Source organism: Nyctibius grandis, chromosome 14, assembly GCF_013368605.1.
Source record: "Nyctibius grandis isolate bNycGra1 chromosome 14, bNycGra1.pri, whole genome shotgun sequence".
Taxonomy (NCBI): domain Eukaryota; kingdom Metazoa; phylum Chordata; class Aves; order Nyctibiiformes; family Nyctibiidae; genus Nyctibius; species Nyctibius grandis.
In genome coordinates, this window is record NC_090671.1 from 7,834,334 (window position 1) to 7,856,683 (window position 22,350).

General features: G+C 36.7%; 1 protein-coding gene across 4 annotated transcripts in view; it reads right to left on the reverse strand.

Annotated features, from left to right (window-relative positions):
- The window catches only part of ARVCF (ARVCF delta catenin family member), a 272,468-nt gene that overhangs the window by 240,030 nt on the left and 10,088 nt on the right, over positions 1 to 22,350 (reverse strand). The window contains exon 3 of one of the 4 annotated variants that reach the window (XM_068412184.1): positions 12,940 to 13,005. The exons of the other annotated variants lie outside the window; for them this stretch is intronic. The gene's annotated coding sequence lies outside the window, so the exon portion shown is untranslated. The remainder of the gene's footprint in view (positions 1 to 12,939; positions 13,006 to 22,350) is intronic. 4 annotated transcript variants of the gene reach the window in all.

A 22,350-nucleotide genomic window follows, 5' to 3' on the forward strand; every position in this document is an offset into this window, starting at 1 on the left:
TCCCCCTCAAATTACATTTGCTATAGCATAAAAATAAAAATATGGTGAAGCACCTTTGGTCAGCCAGTGAGGACAGATGCACCAAACACGTCTGTAACATTTTGGCTCAACATGTAGGTAAAATTAGCAGACTAAGATATACGCCACATTGCTGGATAGCTGCAAGGACAAAGGTAGGGCTGAGAAAAGCATTTTATAGCGCATAGCTAGTTTTCCTAGTGTACCAGTCAGCATGCAAAGCAGTTCCAGGAGTGTAACTGGTCTGCTAGCAGCATACAGTCTACCGAATAACCGCTGTGGATCTAAGTCTCTCCCACTCACCCATTCCTAACCTACGGGCTCATCAGAGCATACTGCAAGCTTGGGTAGCAATGGGCCGTTCTCTGAAAAATATCATGCTGCTGTAAAAGATGTTACTGAAAAGAATGAATTCACTTTCAACCCACTTCCTTCATGCTCTGAAGAGGCCTTCAGCAACACTGGTGGCCAAAAGCAGGATGAAAACTTGCCAGCAAATACATACTGTTAGTCTGCAACACACAAATTAGACCAAAAGCAATCCTGCAAGAACAGTCACATGTATTTCACTTATGAAGAATCACAACCAAAGATTTTCTACTTCTTTTTTATTTAATACTGCTTGCCTTTTTTTTTTTTTTAATCAAATTACAGCATTACAAGGTTACAATATCAAGACACAAGGGCTTGCAAAAGTGAATCTCTTGTGATTTCTGCATGAAAAAAGTGCTGCAGTTTCCCCAAACATAAAAGTCCTTTACGCTACCTATTTAAGAAAATACCCCACAAGGTACCAGAAGAAAACTAAAGGTCACTGCTATTGCAAAACTAATCAGGATATATTTTCTCATTTGCCACCAGGTAAGGGAATTCTTCTCTTTGCAATGATTATCTTGAGTGCCTCTAGTTTCCTTTTCAATGTTTTTTGGCAGAAATTGCTCAATCACATACTCTCCACAGCATAATGGATGGGTGTGTCAAAACAAAAGGGGAAAAAAACCCCTCCTCTTACCTGTTTCTTAAAATCTACGGGAATAAATTACTGAGATTTAGGAGGATTAGGGCTGTGACACTGGAAGCAGCTGGCGACAGTGGTGCAATTGGAGCTGAGAGGAAGACTAAAAATACTCATTAAAATGTAGCAAAGTAAAGATAAAAAGCTACTACCTGGAGTTGTAATTGCCAAAAAGAAGTGTGACAATGTGGCTAGGTAATTCTCAGATTACTGGATTCTTTATCTCCTGGATTCTGTATCTTTCTCCTTCAACCGCCAGCCCTTCCAGGCAGTTCTTCTAGACCTCACAATCCATGAATAAAACACAGTTTCAGTCTTGCACCCTGTCATCTATTCATCACTCTGCTAAGTCCCTTTGCTGGCTCTGTTTCCCAATTTATGCATCATAAAATTCTGTACACGTTTAACAGAGCAGCAATTTATAAATAGCTTTTATTATACAAGGCAGGCTTGATGCTCAAACAGGAGGTCAAAGATACTGGCACTTAAAACTTTTCCATTCTGCTGTTCCTCCTAATTTCTCGCAACTAGCTATCCTCAAAGAAGAATGTTAATGTTGATTTGTAATTATCTTTTCTCTTTATGAGCCCACTTCTTTAATAATGTGCAATATCTCATTTTCATACGTGAAATATTAGAAAAATGAAGAGACCAGGCAGTTATCCCCACACTGAGTCATAAACCAGCCTCAGTTCTACTACTTGGTAAGTCCAAGGAACAGATTCTCACAGCACCATATGGATTCTTTGTTATAATATCATTTTGTTCAGAAAAATATTCTGGAGATGGGAGAACCAAATGTAAACAACAAAGGAACTATGCTTCAGTGGTAGACTGAACTGAAGCAGGGCCATTGAAATAACAGCTGAAGCAAAGGATCAGTGTATGGATTTCACATCTAGAAACCACTACTGTATACTAGTAGATGACAGCCTTCTTGCATCCATCTATAATGGCTTCTTGCCAAAGTCAGTTTAAGTCTACCAAATGCTCAACAAGCTATGGGGCTGTCATTGAGGAGATCAGCAAACGCTGCCATATGCTGGAACTGGTGACTCCAAAAGAGGTGAAGTCTACACATTTGTATGGGAAGAGAGGCTGCACAGCCTCAAGGAGCTACAGGGTAGTGTCTACAAGCTAGTAATTTCCTTTCCCTTGATTAGTGTTATGCACTGATGGAATATCCTAAAATAGCTGAATAATGGTGGAAACATGAGTCCACAAGGGGAAAGTAGTTGTATGCTAATGTCTCTCCTTGCGAAGATATTTTTAACAGCCCTTAACAATAACAACCTCCTCCTCTCCTGGCTTGGTTCATTCTCTGGCTTACCAGTTCTTTGGGCAGGTATTGCTATACTAGATACAAGTTTTCCCCACAGCACAACAACCTGTCACTATCCTTTATAAAATTAGTTCAAAACTGAGGTTCTATAGCGAAATTATCACATAAGCAAATTGTAGAGAAAGTAAATTGTAGAGAAAGCTGGTGAAGAAATGGAAGAACTCAAACCACTTGTTACTCAATTACCACTTTCAATGCTACCTAAAAATATTAAAGAAAATCATTATTGCTGAGCACTCTGAAACCAGTTTGTTAAGACACCCACTGATACAAATACTTGACCCTGCACTTAAGCATTTAAATCTTTTTAAGGTTCATAGCCCACCCGTCCCACCTTGAGGTATAAAACCTGACACATAGCCAAGAAGAAAGGCTGTTTAGAGCTCTAATAGCACAGAAACCCATTTGCAATTACTCTTTTCATTCGTCCTCTACAAATCAGTCAAGGACCCAAGCTCTTGAAGGAATACTGCTAAACCGGACTCTGGTATTACAACAATTGCTCAGTAGCAACGCTACAGATGGAATTAATTCCCAAGGACTAAAACTTCAGAGCACCTCAACGAAAAGACTGACAAAGAGGAGAAAAATGTGAAGGGAGCCTTAAAGTGGTTTGTGCTCAGCGTGTGCTGAGCCTGTCTCCTCCCTGGGCTAGCTAGCGGTGAGACCTGGTAATGTTCCACAAATGTCTCAGGCCTCACCCTCTGCTGCAATGCCTTTGACTTGCACATTCTTCTCTTCAGAATGTGCAGCAAGAATGTCACTGCAGAGCAAAGCAGAAAGCACCAGAGATGGCTCACCAGCATCAAAGGAGTGTTCTCAACACTGCAGGTCGTATGGGGAAGTAGCAAGAGAGAAGGCAAGTTCTCCCAAAACTCAATTTCTCTTCTTCAGCAGAGACAAGGAAATGAGAAAGGTGGCAGGGACAACAGGGTCGAGCATCATCAGGTTCCATTAAAGTTCTCACTAATGTTCTTATTTAAGAGTCATTAGTCTTTTGCTTTGAAAAGAGGAGCTATTTGTGCTACTAGCTTTGGTGGAAATTGGGATGATTGTACCCATCAGAGGAAAAACATCCTGAAAGCATCTCCAAATCAAATAAAGAAGAACAAAACATAAACACCAATTATTTTTTATGAGGAAGCTTGATACATTCAAATATATAAAGTGTCATGGTTGTGACAGAAAAGGACTGGGCTTGGCAACTCTTTTCTAATCAATTCCAAATGGAGGATATCTAGTTTAGAGTGTAGATGTACAACTCTTTCCCATCAAGAGGTCACACATTCAAAAGGCACACAGAGTAATATTATTACATAGTCCTACACCACTTCAAAGCTTCGTCCCAGTTTCAGTGTGATTGGCAGTACTCAGTGACCATGCTAATGCATCTGTAGTTTACTGCACTTATCAGGCTTTTGAAAACGCTTCACAAGGTCTTCATCTACCAGAGGCACAAGTCTCTAAACATTTCAATTTTTTCTGTGTGAGTTTTAATTATTTTAGGACGTGTTGAAGATGCATGCATTTATCACTGGTCTGTTCCAGTCACTGATATTGTATCCAGTAGAACAAATATTTGTAACTACCCAGCAACACCTCCTGTAAAGCAAAGCATCTCAAACACTTGACAAGCGTCAATTAAGTCTTTTCATGTAAAGATAGTATTTTTCTCATTTTGTAGATCACACATTTAATTTCTTAAAGAGGTGGAATAATTTAGCTGAATTTGTCTACAATAGGATTAACATGGAGCTGTTACAGTTGCTGTATCCAGAAATCTCTGTGCACCTGATAAGGGTAAGCCTTATAACCACATACGTGGTGTTTCGTTATTATTTTGTAAATGTCTCTTTCCATTTTAGAGTAATACTCTACACATAGAACAGCCTCATTAGAGATGTTACACTATAACTGATAAAAACCAAGGAGACAGGGTCCAAAACGCAGGTTCCAGTAGGCAAGAAATGCAATAGCTGAGACTAATTCCTTACTTAAATCCCATGACTTCAGTAGAATGCAAAGTGCAGCAATTATATCCAAATACAATGAATGCCATAATTATGACTTCAGAGATAAGTGGAAATACTTTGAGAAGCAGTAGTTCAACTAAAGCCATATTTAAAACAGGGAGTGCTAGACTTTACCTACTGTAAAACAGTCTTAAGGTATTAACAGTACTTTTCTTTTTTATTGCTTATGTCTAACATATGCTGCTTTGGAATTAAAGAAATAAAACCTTCTGTCTAACACACTACCATCAATGACTGCTACTATAAAGACACGAAACTCTCCTCTCTGAATCAAGAAGGAACTAGTATCCAAGTGTTTTAAGGGACACTTCATTTTTCCCCAAAGACCTGTAAAGCTGAGGTCTTCAATACTTGTGGTGAATATCAATGATTAATACCAACTTTAGAAGTAACAGAGAACAAGCAATTAATCCTTTCCAAGTAATATAATTTCCTCTGGAGTTATTGGAAGAAGGAATTTAAACATTTATTCTGCAAGTTTAAAAACAATCAGGAAAAAAATGCAGTAATTGCAGACAAAGTTTGATGGGAAGACTGGTTGCCTATAAATGAAAGGCCTTCCTTACACAATTTTCCTTTAAGATACAGAAAATAATGGCAGGAGAATGATACTTTATCTTCACAACTTACAGGGACAGAAAGTCACAAGAGGCCAAAGTGATTTTCAGCTAATGTGGTACTTCTGAATGTGAGACTAACAACAGGTATTCCTGATTTAATTTGGTTTAAAATCACTTGACTGCTCACTAATACAGAACTTCATGACAGCCATAATTTGAAGGCTGTTCATACGTACCAGCAGAAAATTCCATGAGCAATATAATCTGCCACTTTGAGCAGGCAGGACAGTATTTTTCAGTAATCTTTACCAAGTATTTCTTAAAAAAAAAAAAATTCTACGTGTTTGGAACTGGCAGAGATGGTAATTCTTCTGTTTAAGCCAAAGCAAAAACTAATCCCATATATCTTTCCACTAGTATGAGGACTCTGATTTCAAATAATGCCCTATAAGGAGTACACTGAAATGTGTGACAAGGAACAAAGCTTAGAAAGACAGTGCAGAAGATGGAATGAATGTGAAGAGAGAAAAAGGGAGACACAGATTTGTTGTGCAGCTCTTTGAAGGTGAGAATAAACAGACATTTGAGAGGAACACTGAAGAAAGGACAGTCAGCAGTTGGACAAGAAAATCATGTAAGCATTATGTTGGATAGACCAAGCAAAGAAATGTCAAGGGTTTTACAAGAGATCAGGGAGAGAAAGGTATGAAGTACAGGCACAACAAATTATGCTTTTTGCAATTGAGAGGACAGTTTGCATTACAGAAATAAAAATGAAGCACTGTCAGAAAGCAAAGAGCTCCTGGGTGTTAGAATAAAAGACAAAAGCACAATGTTATACAACTACAGCAAAAAACCCCAAACATATAAACCCACACAAAACCCCAAGGATCTTAATTAGATAGAACAGGGCTGGCCCATAGTCCTATTTTCTTTCATATATTCAGCCAACAAACTGCAGAGAATTCCAGCAGCTAAAATTGACAGTGACATTTTAAGTCAATGAGAATCCATTTTACTCTTCCTCCCACAACACAAATGAATAGTACTGCTAATGAAATTCCACTCCTATTATAAATTGACAAACACAATCCTGCATTTATCCCTTCCAGCAAAATTTGCCTTTTAACAAACTCAAACTATTCTGAAATACCCTGTGGTCACAATGTGACAAAACAAAATGCCACTCTCTCCTGCACTGCCCTTCTGCCCATTAACTTGACTTTACTGGACCAAGATAAAATTTTTTCTACTGTATTTTATACCTACAGTTTTGAATTAATCATATTAAAATTTACAATTTTAGTCACAGACTTTAACACAGTCTGGTTATTTATTTCACATTCGATCAAGTGTTTCTGACTGAGGATGGGCTTCTAATTCATTTCACCAAAATAACTGGCTTTAAAAAAAAAAATCCAGACCCACTGGTTTCCAGTGCTATCTCCTCCAAAGTGCCAAGGAATTACATTATATGCAGAAATTAGCAAAAGTTTACATAATAAAAAGAATTGATTGGATTTTGGACCAAGATGCAAAATGTAATCTGTGCATATTATTATTCAGAAAAATGAGAGAAAATATTCTTATTACTTCCTTTTTAAATGAGTTTCTTCAGAAAGGCTAGATAACCTTTTCCAATTTAATTGTGGTATACTAGGAAAGAAGCTCTTTGCATCTCTCAATCAGAAGTGTACAGAGAAATAATTCTGTTTCTTTCACGCAAAAAAAGAAATAGCTATAATATTTACTAAGCAGGAAAGAAAAAAGAAAAAAAAAGAGAACAGTGTTACGCTGTGAGCTGTCTGTTCTCACAAGTTAAGCAGGGTGTGATCAGCTCTCAATGTAACACACCAAACGCCCCAGGTGATGCAGTAGTGCCCTCTGCTCTAGCTGCGTTATACAGAAAATAGGAGGGCAAGAGCTTTCATATTTAAGCCAAGCTGTAAGGCGGTCGACAGCCATTAGCAAGTGTGAACAATTCCATGGCACATGTGTGCCTGCTTGACAGATTCCATTGTGAGTAAAGACTTCTTTTTTCCCTCCACAGTTTCTAGTTTGTATGTAACTCTTTCCTTCCATCTCTGAAAAATGATGCACCCCGTTGAGTACAGTCAGTAAGTTGCTCAGCCTGAAAGTTGACTAGCATGACACATCTACTAGCAAGCCCTCCCAAATCTGAGAATTCACATTGGTATCTGCTAGGATTAAAGACAATAAATAAACGAAGCATGTCAGCTTCAAAATCCAATGTGTTTTCTGTATTTAGCTTCTTTCAACATAGCTTTAATAGAAACTGAATGGCACAAGTATTACAAGTGTCACCACTCTTTAGAAAAATAAACAGCTTTTCTAGCCATTTTGTGAATAAGTCCAGACCTGTAATATTCCATCCCTTGCTTCCACCATCATCCAGACACACACTTCAAAGAACAGACTTCCAAATTCCTTTCTAGACTTCACCTTCATCTGAACATCAAGTATCAATGCCCCTAAGATGACTTCTCCTGCTCTTGACTTAAATAGCATCTTCCTCAGGGACCAATGAAGATTTTAGTACTTAAGAATTGGATTCAAGGTATCTCACCTAGTGCCTTGTCAAGCCGATTATCCCACAAGTCTCTGTTGGACCTGAAAAGTTGACTTTCCATCATGCCACAAGAAATAATAACAACTCTTTACTATATGATAGTTACATAGTAAGGGACCAACAACCAACCTCAATTTTCAAAACTGTCCTTATCTTTACCTCTCACAGAAGAATGGAAAGTCCAGGGCACAGCGAAAGAATGTAAATTCACATCCTAACTTATTTCATAGCAACTTTCCCATATAGACAGAGCTATACATATTTCTTTCCCTTTATCATTGTTGTCTTTACTTAGTAAAAGATGCTTTGTCCTCACGTTCTTTGGAGAAGAGTTATGCATGACCACAGAACTACTTAGGAATGGTTCATTAGTTTTAGGTTTTGGCACTACCTCCTTCAAGATCTACTTTCCACTCACAGGTAAGCCCTAGAATGGTAACTGAATTGACAATAGGAGGGAAAACAAGAAGGAATATATGCAGCTATGAGTCTCACCTTCGCAAAGTAAGCTCCTTTCCTAATCTGCCTCGATACACCATTGAAATTTACTAACATCAGATATATGAAAAATCATCCTCCCATGATTATCTGCTCTTCTGCTTCCAGACCGCACAATTTCCTTTTCCAGTGTTCATTTGAAGACCATTACTGCTAGTAAGTATTTTGGACGGGAAAGTATCAGCCTCTAATACTTAAAAATTAATTACCTCTTTCCTATCCACTTTTATTTCTATGGAAGGTATTGCTCATGTTCATTTGAAACAATTATTGCTTTTTATTTAATACATGACTACGTAAGGAGGTTCAGTGATAATGCTACAGCACAGAGATGGAACACCTGATAGGTCCAAGAGCAGTTAAGCATCCATAAAAGGAGCTGAACTTGCAAATTTTGGCACATTATGTTGCAAATTTTAAATAGGATTTTCACAAACCTTCACCTTCAGTGATTGGGAGAGAGATATCAGCCAGCCAAAGACAGAAATAAGCCAATGGATGAGTTGTATATACATTTCCACCTGCTGGCAGAAAGTGTTTACACAGCAGTAGTATGCTTTTATAGTGGTTTAAGTCTGGAATAAATCCAATAGATCAGTTGAGTTTTTCTTGGTTAAAAAATGAACACAAAGCAGCATTTATCCTACAGTGCCACTGGCACACAAAGATTATTATAGCAAGTCTGCTTTTGATAAGGTTGTATGCCTCCAGATCTGGGGCCCTAATATTAGTCTAACTGATGTATAATATATTTTTTTTAATTAACAACTGAGTGCTACCAACACACATGGCAGTTTCCCAAAACTGTAAGTAATAAGCTTAAATTACTAAACACAGAAACATGTTATGATGGTGTTAATCAGGTCCAATGCTCAGCAAAATAAGTATTTTTCAGTTGATGTTTATCTGAAATTAAAAGGCACTCTAAGCCAGGACTCACCACATACCACTGAATTGCTACAACATGAAACCAACTGTTCTCATTTCTTCAGAAGCGATTGTAGCAAAGCATGATAAAGTTAATACTACAGTTGGAAGAGGCCCTTTCCAAAGCACTACAGCTATGTCAAAAAGCCTGCATTGTCTATAAACACAGAGGGTGAATTCACCTCTGTTCTCCATTACATCAACAAGTAGAGTATTTCCAAGTACAGGCACCACACTCTCAACCTCACTTGGGGATTTTTCCCGCACTGTGCACTTCAGGCTTTCATCTGACACCACTTTTAACACGTCAGATTCATAATCCATCATCAGTGGGTTTTATCAGGTGTATTCCCTGCGAGTTCAATGTTCAAGTCCCAAACAGCAGTGTGAGCTAAACATTTCATGGAACAGGAGAAACTGAGTCATTACTGCAGGACTGTTCAAGAGGCATGAAGAGACTAGTTAACCATTTAGCAAACTAACATTCTACCCTCCTTTCACAAAACTTTAGTTGCAATGTTGAGGTCTCTGCTTTCTCTCCCTTCTGACCTTGATGACATGTGACAAGGCTGTTTTCAAAAATGAAAATTGAAAATTGAGGTTGTTGAGGTTCAACACCACCAAAGGCACTAGAATTGTGTGGATAATAATGAAGGCAAGATTAGGACTCGTCAACAATTCTGGAAGGCTTGTATGATCATTAAATAAAGATAATCACGTAGAGGTAAATTCTCAGGCATACAACACAGTGTAAGTCATCAGACTTAGTTTGTAAACCATGTCATGCAAAGACAATAGTAAAAGTTCAAACTCAAGATAAATAAACTTGGTGTCAGATAAACCAGATAAAAATAATTTCCAAGAGCTACATATGAAAAATCACTAATTAACATCTACATATAATATACACACCATGGAAGGGAAATTCCTTCCCAAAATTACTTAGCTCAGACTTATTTATGCTGCAAATGTTTATAAACCACATTGCTGTCGTTGGGTCATTTGAGTATTTGGGTCATATCTTGAACTTTCCAGGTGTGACTAAGAATCCGACATGTCCAAGATTTAATTTGTAATAAACTTAGCTTACTCGCAAGAAATACCAAGCATATTAAGTAGGAGTTTGATTAATCTAGAGCAATCCATCAATTAAACAAGATTAATTAATCATTCTTGATTGTTCCAGAAAAGATGGTAGAAACCCAAAATAAACAGACATTAATCTACAAGCAATGAATTAGGGAAAAAAATTAATTGCAAGGAAAAAAATGTTTATAACAGATAAAAAACTCATGTTCTGGATGGCTCAGGTCTGAAATCTGGCAGCTTGGAAGATGTTTCAAATCAAGTCAGCTCCATTTTGCACATTACAATCAAAACTGACCATTTAAATAACACAACCACAGTTCTGCAAATAAATATTTAGTATTAATTTCTGAAAAGGCAGTTATTTTTAATGTTTCACAAATCATTTCTGGGCAACCATTGGCTAGAAGCTTTTATGCCAAATTCACTTGTAACAGCTGGGGGGGCAGGGCGGGAGAGAAATCTTAATGAAAATTATTGCATAGCAAATACGGTATCTAACTTTTTGAAATGTTCACCTTTGAAATAAATAGTTAATCTTTTTCTGAAATGACATCCATGAAAATGCTGCTAATAATACTATACTAAGCTTTTATTAAGAGTCAAGAACTAACGCAGAGTTTTGAAAACTTTACACCTATTCACGAAATTGCATGCTTTCTCTCTAATCTAGATGCCCTGTTTAGACGACCAGTAATATCTGTGACTGTAGAATTGAGGCCATGTCTACCATTACTCCAATAAGTATTCATCCTGCAATTCTCCTTTGTGCCTCGTGAGAAGGCTCTCTGTCTGTTCAGACCTACTCCTGCATAAAATATAATAAAATACACTGCATAAGCAAAATAATTCTAGATAACCAATTTTTATGGTGCAACAATTTTCAGAGCTGTAGGTATTAAAACAAACAAAAAAAAAATCAATAAGCTGGCATAACAGAAATGGTTAAAAGTTCTTTCTCCTACTTAGGAAATATCTTTTTTTTTTTGTAACCAAGTAGCACAATAGTTACTCAGTTTTCATGTAACCCTAGCTATAGCAGACTATTACAAGCGTTTTTTGAAAGAAGAGGAAAAGTCTTCACATTCAGACAGTATAACGTTACTCCCACTGAAAGCCACAGAAATTCTACTGCTGACCTCAGTGGGAGTAAGAGCAGTTCCAAATGGCTCCAACTTTTCATATTTTCCACCAAGATGTCTATTGTAAAAAAATGCAATTCTATTTTATCATTAAAAGCCACAAACCAATAACCAATCTAAATACATCTAAAATTGTTTTATAAGTGAGCAGTCTTAGCCAATGAGTTGCACTTGTAAAGGAACTAACCAGCATCTTCAGGGCTGACAAGCAATAAATTGAAAGCACCATCATTCGGAAAATGTATGGCACTCCTGATTAAGGATGACATACTCTTTAAAATGAGTACAGAACATACCTCACTTCTGAAACAAGCAAATCTGTCTTAGTCATGAACTCTGTAAAAAATTGCTTTGGTAATGATAGCACAATTACTACTGTTTCTTCAGTGCAGAAGCAGCAGGAACATTTTGAAAGTTGCACATTCCTTTACTTCATAAATATGCTGCAGAATAATAATGGGTTGCTCATGTATCCACAAACAGAATCTCACTTGAGATTCATTTGCTCCTTTTTTCTAAGTCTGAACAAGTTTGGTAAGAGATAACTCCTAGTTCCTGTCACTTTATTCCCTTTCACCTCTACAATTACTTTCCCTTGCTACTATAAATTTCATCTCAGGATGACTGTTACAGTGAAAAATCTCCTAAGAGATCTCCCACCACTTCTATACTGTTTATGAAATTTAGAAGCAGTAACTTTCAGTTTTGCTTGTACTATGTAAACTGTCTTGCCATCTTTCACCCAAAATTCTACTTTCCCTAAATCAAAGTTAGAAAGAGACTAGTAAAAGAAATTAAATTAGAAAACTAAGGCTTTTAAAAGTTTAAATTATTCGAGCAATCTTATTCATTTACCAAGTACAGCTGTCTTCTGGTTTTAGTCATTTAAAAGAATAAATTTCTAAAATTATGTTCCTTTATCCCAACATAGATGGCTTTTCTTCATGTAAGAAAACTTCTGTCTGGCTATTCATCTCAGGAATGACTTCCCAAGTCATCAGAAGTCACACAAATTAATAAATTGCTTGGTCTTTGCCTATGCTGACTGTACTGTTCCAACAAGGGCCTTTCACTTAAAACCACTAAGTTAGCAGAAGGGTCAAATCCTGCAGAAAGCCACACATCCCACCACACGAGTGGATAACCACTGAATTTGTACCCGTGTTACATTCATGTGTCACAGATTCCTGCACAGAGAGCTCAGAGAACCACCTCAAATGAAGTCTGATGGTACAAACTGAACACAAAACAGAGTGGCTGAGAGCAGGCAGTTAGGAGGTGGGAAGCCAGTTCACCTCTTGCCTAAAAGCAGGACAGCAGCAGAACAGAACATTTTGAAAAGGTCCATTTATAAAGTTTTGGAAGCTTTATTATTAGCTACATTATATGCAGTTAATTATTCTGCATTTTGATTATATCGACATTTCTTTTTATATGGTGGTTTGCTATTCCAAGCAAATTCAAACTCTTGCATATTTTAGCCATACTCTGTTCAATAGTCCTACTGTCTGAGAAAGAGGCCGCTAAAGACCCTGACTATAAAATGAATTTAGTCTTTCATCACTTTATTGTTGGCTAAAGAACTACAATTGTGACACTGTCTGGAACAGTAAATAGCAAGAAGGATTAAATTAGTAACAATTTTGCCTTCTAGATTTCACAGACATGAACATGTGTAGTTAATAAAAGAAATAAGAATGTATGTAAGGAAATTCTGACAACTCTTACCACCCTTTCAGGCAAGTTGTTAGGCCCCTTTCCTTGTTCATAAAGCACAACTGGTTATGGATATCCCTGAAAAACACAAGAGACAGCTCAAACTCTGAATAGAAACTCTGTAACTAATGTGACTAATAGCTTGTCAACCTGAGCAATGGCACAGCAATGGCAACTCTATGTACAGCTTCATAGCCCAAACACTTGCCAAAACCGCAATGCAATCCCTAGTTCAAAACGGCTAAGTCAAGACTTTCATCAGCCTCTTGAGTTCCTATTTCCTGAAATCAGAGTTCATGGCAGAAATTTCTTATCTGCTTTGAGTGCTCTAGCATGCAGAGAAGTTTCTCCTGAAATGTCTGGATGACAAAACCCAAAAATCATTTGTTTTAAGTGTACAGTACTAAGATGCAAAACAGCCAAGATGTTTCCCCTTATTATCTCTTTGCTTAAATATATTTTTTTTTTTGGATCATATGCTTGATTTCAATGACCTAACACTTGCTACATACATACAAGAATCCACAGAAAACATACATACTTGAAGATACAAGGAAACTGGAGAATTTTTCAGGTCAGGTTAACAATAATACAAAGTCTTAATTCCCACTGTCTTGGGCTACACTTTGCCAAGTCTTGCTCAACTGTTCTTTGTGTTTGTTTAACTCCAAAAATCATAAATTTCCAACTGTTTTAACTGCCTTTGTTTCCAAGCTAGAAATACATCTGATTCCATACATACACTGCAAGTTGGAAGTCACACCTTCATCTAACGCAGAACACTAAAAGCTAGCAGCATTGGAGTTACAAGAGAGAAGAGGATAAATTTTACTCTGACCTTAAAATCTAAAAAACTTTAGATATCTGATTCCTCTACAGAATTTCTCAAGTTAAAAAGGAAGCAAGACACTTGAACAGTAATACCACAGAATTCTTGATTATCACTACATATTGGGCAAGACACAGAGGAATACATATATGCCCAAGTGTATCTGTACCACTACAATGCCAAAGCACCACTGGCTAGACGGGATTTGTAGGACAGTCACGCTGACATACAGGGTATGCCCTAACAGCAGTGATTTAAGTAATCAATATCACAAATAACTAGGGTGTTTTGGTTTGTTTGGTGTTTTGGTTTTGTTTTTGTTTTTTTTGTTTTGGTTTTTTTTTTTAACAGTCCTCAATAAACAGTGCTCACACACAAGGCCCAACCTGAACCCACTAATACCAGTAAAAAATGAGTCAAACTCAGACCCACACAAGATGTGTGTGCACTCAACGGGAGAAATAGCTTTTTATATCAGAGAAACTTACTCTTTTTTTTGAGAGAGAAATATGAACAAAGCTATCTGCAGACTGCTTTTATGAAGGAAGACAGTTTTTTTTCCCCCCCATTCTTGTAAGCCAGTCAGCATTTGGCTGCCTTACAAAAACCACCTATTTTCCCTGTGTGCCTTCACATTCCACAGTAAATTTTATGTTTCATTTCATAATTTACACGTTACAAGGCAACACTATGTCTCAATACAATAATTCCAGTGACTTTAGGATGACACTTGATGAAAATTTATCTAATTAGTAAACAGGATGCATCTTTAAAAGCATTTACTTATCAGAGTTAAGTATTGCAAAACAAAGGAGAAACCTCATCACAAACAAGAACATACTAGCAAGTAGAGCACGTACACAGAAATTAAGTTTGTCACAAAATAAAATTTCATTAATAGGCTCATGTTGTTCCAGAAGCAGCACTGAAGGAGATGGTAGAATCATAAGAAATGTGTTGAACCAGTACAAATCCAACCTCAGGCAAGAACTTTCCTCAAAAGTTTCATTTTTATTAGCAATTCAGACTGTCTGCTGAGCAATTCAACCCAGAGGTCAGAAGCACAATCTAGCCATTGCTTGCCCTTTTAAATTTTTTTTTAAAAAAATAAAATGAACACACGATTTCCCCTAACCAAAATAAAGGCAAACAGTGATAACAATCAGAAATAATATTAAACAGACATCAGTGGGGTAGTATTACAAATTAAAAAATGCTACTAGTAGCTTGATTAAGTTTTCAAACATTGCAACAAATCCTAAACTGACCCTTCTAAAATTATTTTTAAATAAGTATAGCAATTCTGTATGAGCCATTTTAAAAGCTTCTACTCTTCAAAAAAAAAAAAAAAGGAAAATTATGGCCTATTTAAAAAGATGAGTCATCATTAAGAATCTCCCTCATTAAGAAACACAAAAGCTGAATGGCAAGCCATTTTAATTCATGCTTTCAATATAAATCACAATGTCACTTGAGTTACAAATCTGGGTACTCTGCTACCTATACATGCCTGTAGCACCTAAGAATATTTCAGGAAGAAAATATAATTATCTATAACTTACGCTTATGTATGTTATAACTTAGTCTCTTTTTTTGAGCAACAAAGCTCAAAAAGCATGTTCCACATTCTGGTAATTTTCACTTGATTAAAAACTAATCACTATTCAGCATCTGCAGATGCTCTTGGGAAGAGAAATTCAAACATGTGACACATGCACTGTAAAAAGATCAGACTAGTGCAATTCTTGATGAGAACAATCACCTGCTATTGAAACATATCCCTAACTTTTTGCAGTAACATACTCTTAAAATTGCCAGGGCCGTGGATGTAATGTGATTTTGGATATCCTTGTACAGTACAGGTGGGCAAAACACCAGGTAAGTCAAGCAGCAAAGCAAGAGAACAAGACTTCCAGCCTTCACTTATAACCTTGTTTAAAAAGTTTAGTCTGCCAAACTCCAGGTCCCAGAAGGTCTGAATTTCTCAGGAACTGAGCCAACATTGAAACTACAGAAGCAGTACAAACGGAGATGTATTTTGAACTTGCCAAATAAGTATCATAGCTTAAAACACAACACTAAGGAGAGAAGAAATAACAGAAAAAGAGCACTTAATCTAGTGCCAGAGCAGTTACCGAGAACTGGTGAGTACACACTCTGAATAACTGCAGCATGGACTATCGTAGTAAGTCTCTCATAAATATTCAAAAGACCCACCACATTAGCAGTTCCAAACATAGTAAAGGGTGAAGGTCTCTGAAAGAGCAGCTCTAAGCATAATGCAGACAATTCTGACTGGAACCTTATGTTGAACCAAGGCCGACTGACAAGGGCATGACCTTCTATTGATGCTGAAAATGATGACTTGGTTCAAAAATTGTTTCGTTTTGCTGCCACAGATTTGACAGCTCAGGCTTTGTCCCCATGAGATGAGTAAAACATGCTCACAGGTAACCTAGTTCCACAGAGACAGGATTTTAAATCAAGGCTAAGCATCTTTATTTTAATATTACAAATACGTCCTCAAGGTGCTTTAATACAGACCAGTTGTAGAGGTGAAAACCACACACCGATCTCTGGTCCCACGACTGTGCCACAGTACTACTTTCTCAACAGGAGGATTGCACTGAGGAAAGTTATGAGTAACATTAAATATGTAAACAAAAAACAGCAAGCACTGAGCAGAAATACAGCTCAATACTCCATCACAGCAATTCTGAGGCTCTTCAAAAACATGTATAAATAAAAGGAAAGAATTTTCGCTTTATCCAGTCTAACAGGCAAGACAATTATGAATTATTTTAGCAACGTCTTTCAGCTTGTCCAAAATATTTACTGCCCATTGTTTTCATCTTCCTAGTTACAGACACACCAATGTCAGACAATATCTGTTACAATCAACTTGGATTTTCCTACCATCTGCCTTAAGTCTAGCCAATAAATTAATACTGAACAAGAAAAGGGGATGAGAGGAAGAAGAGAATCAGAATACCACAAAGATAAGCAGGCAGTTATTTCTTACTCTGAATGCCATAACAAGAACTCTAGAGGCCAAAATGTTCCAGCTGAGCCAACTATGGCTTCCTGCTGCTGTAACTCACATGGTATTGTAGAAAAGTAATTGCAAATATTACTCAAAAAGTACAAAATACCAAATAGAAACAAACAACATAACAGAAGAAACATGTATCTACTGGCAAAGTAAAAACTCATTAGAAGATTAAATTCAATATGCTTTGAAGTCTGCTGTATAAAGTGACAGTGGAAGCCTTTAAATTTAAATAAACCTTTTATAATTCTTTATTTCACTAAAGGCAGAAGTTTGACCTTAAGTGTTAATTTAAATGGATACAACTAAGTTGGTTAAAAAAAACAAACAAACTGGAGTTTCATAAATGCAGCTGCTAATGGTACCCTCAGAACTGCAGCCACATCCCAGCTTGACCCATGCTCTGTCCATCCAGCTCTCCCTTCACACCCCTTGCCCGTGGTGGGAGATTCACTGATGGGTTATACTCACTGGTGACAAACTCAAAGGGAGATTGTCTTGCATCCCTGAAACTCCTTTCTGGACTTCCTGCCCTTTGCACCATCAGGATCCTTGCAACTTTGCTGCTTCTTGTAGAAGACAGAATAATTTGAAGGATATTAAATTATTAACCATCTTATTTTCACAGAATCACAGAATGGTTGAGGTTGGAAAGGACTGTTGAAGATCATCTGGTACAATTCTCCTGCTCAAAGCAGCGTCAATTATAAGCAAGTTGCTCAGGATCTGTTCCAGTCAGGTTTTGAAAATCTCCAGGATTGTAATCTCCACAACCTCTCTGGGCAACTTGCTCCAGTGTTCAGTTCATCCTTACAGTAAATTTCCTCAGTTTTTGACCAAAATAAGACTTCTCCATTTTGTACCTATCAGCATATCAGGCTGTGCTGCCTGTTGTAGTATCCTTGATCAGTGGGAGCTGCTTAAATCAATGAGCTCTGAAAATGACAGTGAGATGTATAACCATGAAATTTATTGAACATGCCTGCATGCATTAGTAATGACACAGTATGGCCTCTGGGTCCAATAATGCAGAGAGCTGGATTCCTTCATCTTCCAATGACTGCTCTAAATTCCCTAGTTACACAAGGACGTACAAAACAGGCACACATTTTTTACCCCAGGGATATTACACCTACTTTAAACCAGTTGGATTTTGTCTTGTTATTGTACACACCCGATAAGTTTCTTTCAATTTCACAGTATCAAAGATATTTTAAATAATCAGTTTCTCACAACAATCTACTATTAACATTCCTTGCCTCCAAAAACACATCCAAGCAGTTATTCTGAGGTGGAGCTGGGAGAAACCTGTATAAACTCAAGTCTCTTGAGATTTCTATCAGAAAACAGTCACTTGATTTCATGTGAAATTACAAGAATGCACAAGCATATTTTTTTGTTCTTTGTTACAAAAGTCTCAAGTGACATTTGCTGTAAGAAAGACAACGTTAACAGGCAGTGAAATGTCAAAGGCTTCCCAAGGAGAAGTCAGTTCTGTTCACAATTCTCCTCTTAAAACACATGGAATAATTCAGGGGTATTCAAACCACACCTGTGTGAAGAAGAGAGAAATGAGTATCAGGCAGTTAATCACTAATACTAAAACTGTGTAAGTGTTATATTTGTGCATAATTCCTTTCTCATTTTATATTCTCTAGAAGAAAATGCCTTGAGAGATTTCCTCTCCCCATTAGAATTCTCCAACTCTGCTGTAAATATTTTATATCTGTGCAGCTACTAAAGTCACTATATTATCAATCTTGTACTCTAAAATAAATCAGCCTATTTCAGAGTCTTCCTCCCCCTCCTTCTTCATTACAGCTATTTTCATTCTGGACTCTCCTCACAATGTGTGCACCTGTAATCTGTATCTACATTGTATTAGTAGGAATCTCCTAATTAGATTTAATTTCTTCAAGTGAGAAAAAAAAAATGACATGCTAAGCCTGCCAGTTCTTTGAAGAATGTCCTAGAAGGTCAAATGCTGTGTATGTAAGGGCTTTGTGATCTGTTTGACACAAGTAAGATAAGGTTGGTCAACATTTCAGATGCCTTCAGTAATGAAAAGTAAAGCAACTGGTATTGATTCCATTCACATCAATCTCAAAATGGTAAACAAAATAATTATATTCTCTGTATAGCAGTCTCATGGGTACATGCAGATTTACTTAATAGATCTACAGACAGTAGAAAGCTCATTTAAATCAGACACTATGTGAAATTCTAGTTTTCTCACTTGAGCTACTATGCAGACAGTAAAGCTTCTGCAATCTCTGCATCACTTATCTTTTGAATCTAACCGAAGTCAGAAACTCTCTGAAGATCAGGACTTTTCCTACAGATTACAGCTCCAAAGTTTGTCTACTTCTGAAGCAATAGCTCTGTTCTTTAACAGAGATACCTGCATTACTGTTTTTGAAGCTTTTACAATACTGAAATATGTTGGGTTATTGCTCAAAAAAAAAAAAACATTAAAAAAAAATAAAAATAGCACTCTTTCCTTTGTGAGACCAGCTGCTTTCGCCTAGACTGAAATATTTGTGTTTATTCTGTAATTCTTATTAGTCTTTCCCATCTTTCGTGGTACCATGGCAAACTACAGCCTAGATTATTTTTTTTAGGCCTCTCAAGGGCTAAAAGGCTTCTCTCACAGACCTTGTTTCCTGCATCACTGGTGGAACAACACAGTACAATCACTTACACACTAAATCTCCAGCCTACAGCCCCCTTTTCCCAACCGCATTACTGCAAAAGACACATCTGCATTTGGCACTTCTAAGTTCTTTCATCATAGCGATCAATAACCAATTTGCTTAATAAAGTAAAACACAGCACTTTGAAAATGCAGCAGTATTGTAAGCCACGTGCAGTCTGAAGCAAAGATTTTGTATGCTATATGGAGAAATCTTGAAAAAGATAGACCAGATGATCTTACGGGTCTTTATGATTTAACCTGCTTTGACTTGTTTTCTATCCTTCTAGTTCCATTCAGTGCTCTATTTCTTTAAGATTCATTGCAACATAAGATTTTGCATCTTATTTTGATGTTTGCTGAACAATGTGGTGAGTTCAACAACTAAAGATTATTCTCTATAAGTTAATGTTAAACAACTTGTTTTCTGATGAAAACACAGAAAGGAAGAAATTAATTTAATGAAAACCTGTGTCTTGTCTTGTTCTGGGCTCAAGTGGATGGGAGTTTGGAATACTCTTTCCCAATTAAAAAAAGGGAAGAGGAGGGAGAAAAAAAAAAGAAAATTCACACCAGTTACTTTCCAAATGTAACAGTTACAAAGTGTCCCTAGTGAAACACAACACCTCCGTGTAGCAAGTATGAGATTAAACAGTTATTCCTGTTTTCTTAAATTGTAGTTAGTCATTTATTTAGGAAAATCACACAGATTATACTGTGAATTAGACTGCATCTTTCAAGCCTGCTAGCTTCAGCATCAACTTTAATACATATTTCGATAACATGGAAGCTTAAGAAAGGAAAATGCAAATATCTGTTAAGAAAACCAGACAAACTGTGAATTCAGTATTTTCTAAAGGTAATGTTACATCGAAAGCGTGCTGCATTTTAAAAAGAGGCATTGTAGTCCTTCAAATATTCATACATAAAATGAGGTAAGAAGTTATAGAATCTATGATGTCAAAGGTCCTTTCCAACCAAAATGATTCTTTGATTCTACAGCTTTGGTTTCCATAAAAAGGAGATTTCTTTGTATCGCCCCCGACTTAGTTATATCTTTCATAAATTTCAGAACATTTAACTTGTGAAATTTTCAAGTTCTTCCTATTCCTCTGTGGCACAGAAAACTCGCTTTTACTTATTTCTATATTTAGATGGAGCATGTGAAGCAAATTTCTCATTTAGGACAAAAAGATTTAATCCAAAAGAAAGGGAGAGAGTACAAGGTCAAAATAATATGGGAAAGGAAAACAACTTGTAGGACAGCTTAAGACACTCACAGTTCTGTTGGCCAACATTAAGGTTACCAACATCGCTACCCTCCTACAGAGAGGGAAATGAGAAGAATTTGCTAAATATAGAAAGAACTGTTTGGAAGGATGCCTATCCTTATTTGTGCATTCATCTGTTTAATTGTGGGCAATATAGTCCACTAGACAGCCTGAGGCAACGTGAAAGTTCAATAGTCTCTGAATTACACAATCTCAACTGGAGTTTGGACTTAATTACACAATTTACAATAGTATAAATGGAAAGTTTGTATTTTGAAACTCTTCACAGTTGTAAGTACCTCTGAACTTTTTTTGCTCAGGTTGGGGAACGTACTAAATGCCTGTGTGAAGTTTTAAACAAGCATGGTGAAAAAAGAATTCTTGTGTTTACTCTATGACCTCAACTCTTCCAAATCCTGTGAATCTCAGTAGCTAATGAGATCACAAATGTATACAAATATACATTTATATTTGGACATCAAAAAATCCCTTAGAGTAAGCAAAGTAAAAAAAAAAAAAAAATCAAGTTTTATGCTAAAAGCTCCTCTTAGTTTGGTAGTCTGAGGAAACTGACATTTTTCTCAAATTGATCTGCAAGTGCATTTTTAAAATAATTGCAATAATTTAATTCCTTAAACATACTTGCCAATACATTTTACCAAATTAATCCATCTTTATTTGAAAATAAAGCTGAAACAACCACATAAACCTAAGAGAAACAAGTCAAGGTAAGTTTATACCTGTGATTCAAACCTTCGGAGGGAATTCCTAAACCTAATTCCCTTGGTTTCAGTGACAATATTTTAAAGAAGTGTAATGGAATTTAACAGGAACTGGGTGCCTAAATCCCTTTAAGAATTTGGGCCTAAATTCCTAAGGAATCACTGAAAGTCTCAGCCAAGGTATCAACTTATTCATGATTCACAGAGAGGTTCTCACATATTCCTTTTACTCAAGATTCAATCACCACTGATCTTCCTTCAAAAGAAATCTGAGCAAATCAGGCCGCAAACCTCATCAGACCTCTGCTACTTATTAGCAGAAGGTTCAACAGCTCAAGAAATTCCTTAGTGAATTTTCCATCCTCTCAGTATGGCTTAGAAAAAAGTACAATCATAACCATCCAGAAAAATCAAAATTTTGCATTGGGAAGAGAGTGTGTTCAAACGGTCAGAAAGGAAAAATCCCTTGGAAAACAGAATCCTGTATTACCTCCTGATCATCTAAATGCAAATACTTGCCTAGCATTGTGAAGAGATCAACCTTTATACAATCAATAATATTTAGAGGTTATGTTAATTTTCAATTTAAAAACCACTGCTAACAATACAAAACAATAATTTTGTTATTGGGCTGCATGTCACTAGACAAGTTACATTAGATCTTCCTGGAGAGCTAAATGAATATAAGAAGCTTGAGTTCTGTTTAACATTAATTCTTCAGTCCGTTAAAAACTGAAGTTCCTGAAATTCAGAGTTATCACACTGCTTTTCTGCTTCAAAACAGTGAAAAGTGGTTTGCAGCATCATAAGTGAAATGAGGTGGTTATTTCCTTGATATAACCATCTACCACTGATGGATG